This window comes from Nelumbo lutea, chromosome 7, assembly GCF_056320005.1.
Source record: "Nelumbo lutea isolate HS-2025 chromosome 7, American lotus-T2T, whole genome shotgun sequence".
Classification (NCBI taxonomy): Eukaryota; Viridiplantae; Streptophyta; class Magnoliopsida; order Proteales; family Nelumbonaceae; genus Nelumbo; species Nelumbo lutea.
Genome location: NC_142690.1, coordinates 30,473,855 through 30,483,407, shown reverse-complemented (window position 1 = coordinate 30,483,407; position 9,553 = coordinate 30,473,855). Strand labels below are relative to the sequence as shown.

General features: G+C 34.8%; 1 long non-coding RNA gene across 18 annotated transcripts; it reads left to right on the top strand.

Annotated features, from left to right (window-relative positions):
- The first annotated feature begins 246 nt into the window (after nt 1–246).
- LOC148845951 (uncharacterized) lies at nt 247–9,062 on the top strand. Of its 18 annotated transcripts, none has more exons than XR_016102041.1 (11): nt 247–556; nt 697–739; nt 944–1,015; nt 1,139–1,249; nt 1,646–1,694; nt 1,818–1,925; nt 2,607–2,691; nt 5,306–5,407; nt 6,308–6,406; nt 7,590–7,759; nt 8,364–9,062. It is a non-coding gene; the product is annotated as an uncharacterized LOC148845951 (long non-coding RNA). The 18 variants fall into 18 exon arrangements; XR_016102043.1 differs by having other exon boundaries at nt 7,574–7,759; XR_016102038.1 differs by having other exon boundaries at nt 249–556; nt 1,139–1,298.
- The last annotated feature ends 491 nt before the right edge of the window (nt 9,063–9,553 follow it).

Sequence of the window (9,553 nt, the reverse complement as noted above, 5' to 3'; positions counted from 1 at the left end):
GTTGTTTAATTTTGTCTTTCATGTTTAATTACTGGTTGGGTTTTCAAACCCGAACTCATCAACAGAATACTTACAAGAAAATTTATTAAGTAAAACGAATAGATAAGTACCTCTTCTTTAAATGATTTATTGGTCTTCTCAGTAACTTAAGTCTTTTCTCAAATCTTATATATATATATTAATACGACTCCGTACGCTAAATGGAATTACTCGTGTTGTTATATTTATATATATATTAATAACACGTGTTTCACTTTTCTCCGCTCTCTTCCTTGTCCATTTTCCCACTGCCCTCTCCCTCTTTCTCCGCTTCCTCTTCCCACTCTATCTCTCTTCATGTTTCGTCACTTCCCTCACTTTCCTCCTCTATCTTTCCTAGCTTTTTTCTGCGATTTCTTATTTGCATGCTTGAGTAGCCTTCTCCATCGAAGGAACCCTAAGTCTAGCAGTTCGGGTTTCTTATTTTTTGTCCTAAATGAAACCCTCTTTTCCCCTGATTTTAGCTCAGTTGATAAAGTGAAGGACTGCGAATGGGTTCGTCGCTACTTTGAATCTGGTAGATCTGGTTTTTTATTTTTGTTCCGAGGATTTGGGCTTATGGTGCCATGAAGAGTATTGCTGTATGCTTTTTTTATTGTAGAGGTTTCTTTGGCTTTTCCATTAATCTTGCCGGTTCTCTTTGTTTTCCGATTGCAGGGGTTTTTGCTGACGCTATTTCCTCTATTCTAGAGGTGGAAAGGTTGATTTCCATTGTAATGGATAGTAATACTATTTGCTTTTGTATTGTAGGGGTTTGGTTGGATTTTCTCACATAATTTGTTGCATTTGTGTTCTTAGTATTATTATTTGTTTTCTCAATCTGGTTACGTTCTTTTGAAACTTTTCCTTTTCACGTTTGTTTATTTTTTTCAAATTTTCTTGACTTGAATTTTTGGTTTTGTAGCTGGTTCTGGGTTTTGTTTCTTGTACTAGCACTAGTGCTCGACGATGACCTTCTTGCTAACAAATGTCTTTGGTAACTTATGATTTAACTTCTACTATCTTTATAATTTCTGATTTAATTTCCATTTCCATTTTTGTTTGTTGATTTAATTTGTTATCCATTTTTATAAAGTGTCTCTTTTGGTTTGTATTGCAGGCTACGCTTATTGTAGAGTTGTTGCTGGTTCCAGTTGGTGTTTCAACTTTTCTTTTGTAGTTTGCACTCTGATTTGGCAGTTGTTTAGTTTTTTCCTAGGGTTCCTACATGGTACATCTATGTTCCGTGGTTTTATTCGTATTGATCTATTACTAAATAGGTACAGGAAAAAATTTTTTGACCATTATTTTCATTTGGTTCACCTCTGTTTTTTGTATTTTGGAACGTTTGGAAATTTAAGAAATTTTGCTATTGTATATTCATTTCACATGTCATTGCTTTAACCCTTGTTTATGCAATTTCTACATATTTAACATGTTGGGGTTTCTGTTCCTCAAGTTAACTCCATGGATCATGATTAGGTCTATGCTTCAGAAATGGCTTCTTATTTCTGTATAGTTCATGTTTTCCCTTAATTTGTTGTCTATTTAATTATTTGTTGCTTATTTGATTCCGGTTTATTAAATTGTTTCTTGCTTGCTTGGTTATTTGATTTGTGTTTTGTAGGGTATTTTATTTAATTATATGTTGCTTATTTGATTTGTGCTTTTGCAAGGTATTTTTATTTCTTGGCATTTATATTTGGCTTTTATTTTCTTTGATATTTCTTAGTTTTCTTTATTCCCACTACCTTTGTAATTTATGATTTCATTTAGTTGGATCTATGTATTTCCATTAGGGGTAGCCAATGGAAGCATTAGGTTGGTTTGTGTTGGAGAGGGAGGTTGAAGGCTAACTAATCCATCCACTAGTCGCCCATGTCAAATTGTCAATTATGTGATTGATGGTATGTTAAATTAATTACGGGTTAGTGTCTATTTGTGATTTAATTCCACTGCATTTCTCATATAAAGACGTAGGTTTCAATTACTCCTCCCCCCTTATGCAATTTGTCTCTTTTAAGTGATAATTTTGCATTGTACATTTCTATATTAGTTTGTAATAATAATAATTTCACTATTTTCTTTTAAATGTTTTTAGCTCCCCTCCACAAAAGCTTATTAAAAGACAAAAGCAATAAACTTTTTAATAGTTTGATCATTTCATCGTCGATTTTGATTTTTGTTCCTTTTTTGATGTTTTGGATGATTTGTTGTTTAAAATAGGGCTTTGCGGTATTTATTTTTAGTTCAATTGAATAGGGTTTTAGTTCTCATTTGTTTTATATTCAGATGAAATCATGATTTTAGGGTTTCTTTGTTTAAGTCGGGTTGGGGTGTATATAGGGGCTTCAGCGATGTAGGGCCGAAACGTGATTTCATCTTTTGTTGTCTCTCTGTATCTTCCTTTTTGTTAAAATTTCTGATGCTTTTGTTTGTGGAAGTTTGGATTTTGGGTTTTCAGCAATATAGTATTTTCAGAGTTTAATGTCAAATTACTGGTTTTGTTATTTTAATCCAAATTGATATAATTTGGACTTTGATGCTTTTGTTTGTTATATTAATCTATTTGCTTTGTGATCTTTCAGATTTAAGTTGAGGAGAAAGAGGGAACATCTCCATCTTTGGGCTTAGAGGTAGGTTCGTGGTTGGTGTGTTGAAGTCTTGCATAAGGTAAGAAAGCTATATCCGTTTTCTTGATATAAATTTATGCAATGTACATGAGTAGCTTGCTAATTAGGCAATGAAGTTATATATGTAAACATGGCAAACATTATTTCCATTTTCTTAAGAATGAAAAATATAATTAGAGCTATACATTTCTTATGGAATTCTGAGTTCTTGGGTGTTTTTATTTCATACTTTGACAACTAACAGACCCACAAACTGTGTTCAACCTCATTTCTTTGTATATGTCTTTATTTTCATGCTTTGAGACCTAACAGACCCAGAAATTGTGTTTTTAACTTTTTATTTTATGCTTTGGAAACTTACAGACCCAGAAATTGTAACATGAATCAATGGTGAATGACTGTTGGTACCCATGTTTCATGTTGGTTATTGTTAAGATTGGAGATAGGGAAGTTAAGGTCAAATGGTACTAATTGGAAATTTCCTAGCTGCCTTCTTTTCTTTTCTACCTTTTTTTTTCTTTGATTGGGATGGTGGTGGTGTGCAATGACTCTGTGCTACAATTGATTTTAAGAGATCTTATGGGATAGATGTGGGAGTCCTTGAATGCCTAAGTTCTAAATATATTTCAAGGTGATACCTTTATTAGTCTAAGGTGATTCAGAAAATGCTAAGGCATGGGCATTGGGAGATGTGGAATATCCTTGGGAAGATGCCACTGAAAGAAATTGTCCTTGGAGACATTCTGCATATTCATACTTTTTAAGTGCCAGTATGGATGTCAGAGGGTCAAAGGGTCTCATATATGCAGTCTTTGTGGTTTCATCTAAGTTATGGCTTTCTTTCAATGGAAGCACTTTTTTTATTTTTTCCCTATCTTTCTTACTTTTCTTTTTTTGCTTGCACAACAAATCTTGCATATTTTATTACCTTGTTGCATTTGATAGTTGTCTAAATCCTGAATATTTAGATTCAAAATTTAATACTGACATGTATTTTTATTTGCCTATTAAGAAGTTTGTGAATCTAGAGATCTATTCCACTTGGCAGTTCCAATAATTTTTCATGTTTGGGTTTTAACTATATTTCACACTGTGCCATATTTGTGAATCTAGAGATTTATTAATCTGATTTCAACTAATTCACAAATATGGCATAGTGCAAATGAAAATGCAAGACACTTAACATCACACTTGTTACTTGAGGTGATGCAAGTAGGAGATACAAATACATTGAGAGTTTCACACTACTTGATTATTATTAAAAAGTTAATAATTTAAAAAAATTATATAAAATTAAATAAATATTTGCTTGTTTAATAAATGGGATTTTTGGCTCTAACAACCCTTGAACTTTGCCAAATTATCGCTTTAGACCATAAATAGTTAAAAAGGTCATTTTCACCCTTAAAATATGATGAAAATACCACTTTAAGGTAAAAATGGACAATGTTAGAAATGTAATTGATAAATTTGTTAGACAATGAATAAAATTATAAAAGCATGCTTATGTTGCACTACTCAAGTATGAAAAGGCCACTTTGGCTATTAAAAAACTAGTGGTCTAAGCTAGGGGTGAGCAAATGGGTAGGTTATACCTAGAACCAAATGAAATTGACCTTGAACCAGCCTTGAACTGACCCTACCAAATCAGTTATAAGGTAGGGTCTGGTTCCAAATTCTTGTAACCGACTCCCACCCAAGTCAGTTCCAAGGTCTAGGGGTTTACCCTACTCGAACTGACTTGATGAATCGAACTTGGTTGGCCTTGGTGGAACCGACCTTGGTGAAAGTTGCCTTGGAACCAAACTTGCCTTGAATAAACCCCAAAATACTTTTGGGGATGTGAAGATTTGAATCCAAGCACTCATGGTCTCACTTGACCATTGAGTTAAAAAGGGAAAATTCCCGATTAGTATCTTGTACTTTGGGCCTAGTGCCATTTTGGTCCCCGAACTTTAAAATGCGACAAATTAGTACTCGAACTTTCAAAGCATGACAATCCAGTACCTGCTATTAACTAGTTGTTAACCAGACATTAAGTGGCATTTGAAAAGGACATAAATGCCCTTTGAGTGTCATTTAATTTTCTTTATCAACCATCTAAACGTTGACAAAAAATTAACAGTCCCAAATCTCTACCTTTTCTATTCAAGAAAGTTGTGGTCATGTTTGAGTGGGCATTTTGGTGACCCCAACTTTCTTGAATGGAAAAGACAAGGATTTGGGACTGTTAATTTTTTGTCAATGTTTAGATGGTTGATAAAGAAAATTAGATGACACTCGTAGGGCATTTGTGTCTTTTTCAAATGCCACTCAAGGGCTGGTTAACAAATAGTTAACAACAGGTATTGGACTGTCATGTTTTGAAAGTTCGGGTACTAAATTGTCGCATTTTAAAGTTTGGGGACCAAAGTGGCACAAGGCCCAAAGTACAAGGTACTAATCGGGATTTTCCCTTACTTAAATTATTTGTCCTCTCAGCTTCAATGCCATTGTTTCTCAGAGTTCTCAAATCTCAAGTCACGTGTTCATCAGGGTTTTGTTTGAAGAATTAATTATTTCGAACTTTTGAGATTTTAAATTCGTAATTTCCATTGTTGAGCTTCATGGATGATATTAATGCTGTCCTTTTGTCTTTTAATTTGGTTGAACAGTGTAGCATTGATGCTCTACTTGAACGCACGGTTAAGCACATGCTTTTCTTGCAAAGTGTGACAAAGCATGCAGACAAGCTAAAGCAAACTGGGAAGTCCAAGGTGTGTACAGTATTTTATGATTATTTGCTAGATTTATCATTTTCTAAGCCAAATTTGTATTTTAATTTGTCTTAAAGCAGAAATTACATTTTCTATTAGAAGTATGGTAACATCAAGTTACATTTCAAGCCTGTGGATAATAGGTTTCAGACTGAAGGGTGGTATATATTATATGTAAAATGAAGAGTTATTTTCTTAAAAGTTTCTAATCAGAGAACAAAATATAAAATCAGTAAACTTTGAAATATTAAAGGATAAGCCTTGGCTTAACTTAACACGTGTTAAGTTTTGGGAACCATGGAAGAATTTACAGCAATTTCTAATTAATTGAAAGAGGGGCAGAAACCTAAACCTGGCCCTCCTGGTGGTGATATAGATTTATCAATCCCATCAAGCACCCCAATGGTGCATATGTATGTTTCTGAACTTGGCAGTAGCTTTTATCTCAAATTAGTTTGATTGAATTATGTGCTGATTAAATAGACTTCATAAGGGGATTGAAGGTAGGAATCTACTAAATATTGTGTCGGAGTAGCTTTGATCGAATTGTGTCAGAGTAGTCTTGGTGACAATAGACTTTATTTTTGGAATCTACTGAATACTGCAGGATAATAGAAATTTTATCATTCAATTAAATTATGGCTTAAGGTAGGAATCTAGTTCGTTAGTATCTCAACCATCTATGTCAGCAGCGGGGACTGAATATAGGCCAAACCTGTGGATATCTACATGAACATGAGTTAAACTTAGTGAATTTAGACTTTAGTGTTTGTCCTTATATTTTATAGAAGTCATTTCTTATATTAAAGAAATTGGTTGGTTTGGATTTTACAATTTCTGATCAAAATTATGCGGTTTTTCTGCAAGGAAATGATGAATTTTAAAATGGTGTTGTTGCAGACACCAAATTCACCCATAGCAGCAGGGAGTTCTTGAGGTAGAAAAACCAGCAAACGGATCATACTAGTCTGTCATGGTTCTACACAGAGCAATGTGGAGGTAAGAAACATGTGACTTTTCTTATTGGTAACAATAAAAAAATTGTTAGATAATGGAAAAAGAATGGTATACACAAATGATGTGCAAACACTGCATTAGTTGGCTTACCACCACTAGCCACCCATCTTTCTACATTAGTGCTTGATATTGATATTTGTAAGGAAAATCCCAGGCCATGAGGTAAGAAACTTCTCTTATTGAAATTCCTTGTGAGTGGTTTGACGTGAGAATTGAACTTCTTTGTCTTCTCTTCAATTCCCTGTAGAAATGATTTGAAATGCACTTTAGAATTACTAAAATGGTAACTTTAGGATTTCTTTTTATCTACCAACCTAGTAAGCTACCCAGCTAGCTTAAGTTAACAAGAGTGGTTTAGACTTAGATCAGTGCCATTATCCATCACGATCATCAACTCATGGCAGGAATGTGGCTTATGCGGTTGAGCTTTGGTGGGATTTTTTTTACTTTGTATTTTCATGAGGGAGAGATGTCCCATCTTATGATTAGGAGCTGATAGAGAGGTTGTGGGATTTTGGAGTTTTTAAGTGTTTGTTTGACAAGTCTCGGTATTTGTTGAATGATCTTTAGAGGCGAATGCAAGTGCCTCTAAATAAGAGCAATCAACACTTTTAGTGGCAAGTAGAAGTGCTACTATAAAGCAGAAATCGGATTCTTAAAATTACTTTTTGAGGCAAATAAATTTGTTTCAAATTTAACTAAATGCCTCTAAAAATTCACATTTGATGGCATTCATACATGCCTCTATATAATGCCTTTTAGGGACAATGCTTTGGAGGCATGATTATGTGCCTCAATATCTTATTTTTGGAGGCATTTATAAGATGTGCCTCTAATTATCAGTCAAGTGCCTTTATAACATTCAGAAGCTAGACATTTAGAGGCAATCACTTGAGTGCCTCTAATTCTTTTTAGGGGCTTTTTTTTTATGTCTTTAGAAGCATTTTTTATAGCCTCTATAGGTGATTTTTCTAGTAGTGTCTGCCCAGGTAATTTCCTTTGCTGAGTTCATTTTTGACAAGCCACTTTTAGAATGTATGAGCAATTTTAACCATTTCCCCATTGCTCCAAGTAGAGATGTTTCATACCATAAATAATTAGATAATGTGAGTGGTATCTTTAAATAAATGGTTATAAGTGGTTTTCCAGTGTGTTATTTTTTCAGATCAATAGTTGTCCATTCCAATAAAATTCCCCCCAAGGATCAAACAAGTTTGACTTCTTTGAGAGAGAGACAAATCCAAGAAGAGGCCTATAATAAAAGCTCCAAAAATATGGAGGGAGTTTCTGGAAGTATTCTTAGGACTTTGCAAGCACCACATAAGATTCCATTGGGTAGGAGTTCTCTCTCTCTCTCTCTCTCATGTGCACATGATTTCCTGCTATTCAACTGTTCATATTGGAACCATTATTGTTCATCACAAATTCAATAACAATCATTATCTGGGTCTGCTGCTTGCTGCGACCATAATACAGTACAAGGTGCAAGTGTGAAAATTTAAATGCTAATGTACCACTCTAGATATGAGAAAAAGGTTAATCTAATTCTTTGGATGATTTATCCTATGGAGCCCTTGACTTGGATTCGTGAAATGCTGGTGCTCCTGTGAACACATGTGGCCTACTATTTCTTTCCTATGGAGATTCTCCATAATGGCAACCATCAAAATTTTTAGATCTTCAGTTGAAGGAGGTCCAGGAGAAAATACTTTCTTTCCTTCAATGATTGATGAGTAAAAAGTATCTATTTAGTGGGTACAACCAAGGATAGTTAATGCCAAGGGATTTACTCCGACTCGATCTAAAACTTGGCCCAATTCTACCATAGCTTGTATTTTGTTAGTACAAACATGCTGCACATTTTGTCTTCAATTCTTTTGCCAGCGGTTTGTATTGTACGCTAATATGGATGTGTGAATTATGTTGGCCTTCTGTTCAGCTAAACCCAGAAAAGTTGTGGAACCAGTTATGCCATACGAAGGTGCAATTAGCATTAAAAATGCCTATGACCCAAGGATGATCACCTCAGGCTGTCCCACCTCCATATTCTTTCCGCAGGACTAGCACAAAGCAAGAAAGAAGTTCTGGCGCAGAGGCTGAGAGGGACTCGTTGCAGGCCAAACCACAGCCGGCACAATGCAGCATGGTAGTCAAGATGACCCTAGAAATTGCCATTGACATCAACGCTTCACTATATTGTCTCGAGAAGTTTCCAAAGCAGAACAAGTAGGAGCTGATCGAATTGCTGTTGATGTGAACCTTTTACAGGCAAAATCACAGTTTGGTGGGATTGGTGCTTCCACTACTATACCAACTGTACATAGAAAGGTGGGCACAGTTCAGATTGGCATGTCAAGGATGTACTAGGGAAATGGAAGAAAGAAAGAGGTTGCTTCTAGTCCAATGAATTTGAGGGGAAGAGTCCATGTAGAAATTAGAAGCTATTTTTAGTCTCTTGGAGAAGATCTAAATTTTACATTGGTATTACATATTGGGGTTATGCCAAAGGGCGTTTTCAAAAAAAAAAAAACATTAGGACTAAGAGGGTGAGAAGAAAGCGGACTTCATATGTGAAATGTATTGATTTTTTTTTTGTGTAGAAAAATATTTCTAATGGAGAATAAACTTTTAAATTGCATTTGTATTGTTTTTTTATATTTCATTTTAATTTAGATGAATGTAGACAAAACATGTTATTTGAAGCAAAGCAGGAACAAATTTAAAAAGAAATTTGAAAAAAAAAAGATTTAGCGGCTGTGGCAGCTGCCGCTAAATATGTCCATGGCTGCCGCTAAAAAACAAGTGCACCAAACTTATAGCGGCAGTTGTTTGCTTTAAAACCAACGCTAAAGATGGTTTCAGCAGCAGTTTTTGCATTTGTACTAGCATCTGTAAGACTGCCACTAGAACTTCTAGAGACAGTTCTTTTAGCGGCAGTTTTCTGGCTACCGGAAAAGTTTTTAGCGGCAGTCAAAACTGTTGCTAAAAGCTATTTTTCTTCTTGTAGTTAGTATGCAATATATAAAAATGGAACGGATTGGGTCATGGTGGATTTGCCTGAGATATCAAGTTTTCTGATTCGATCTGATTTGTTAGGATCAAGGGAGGTATCAGAACCCAACTCTTATC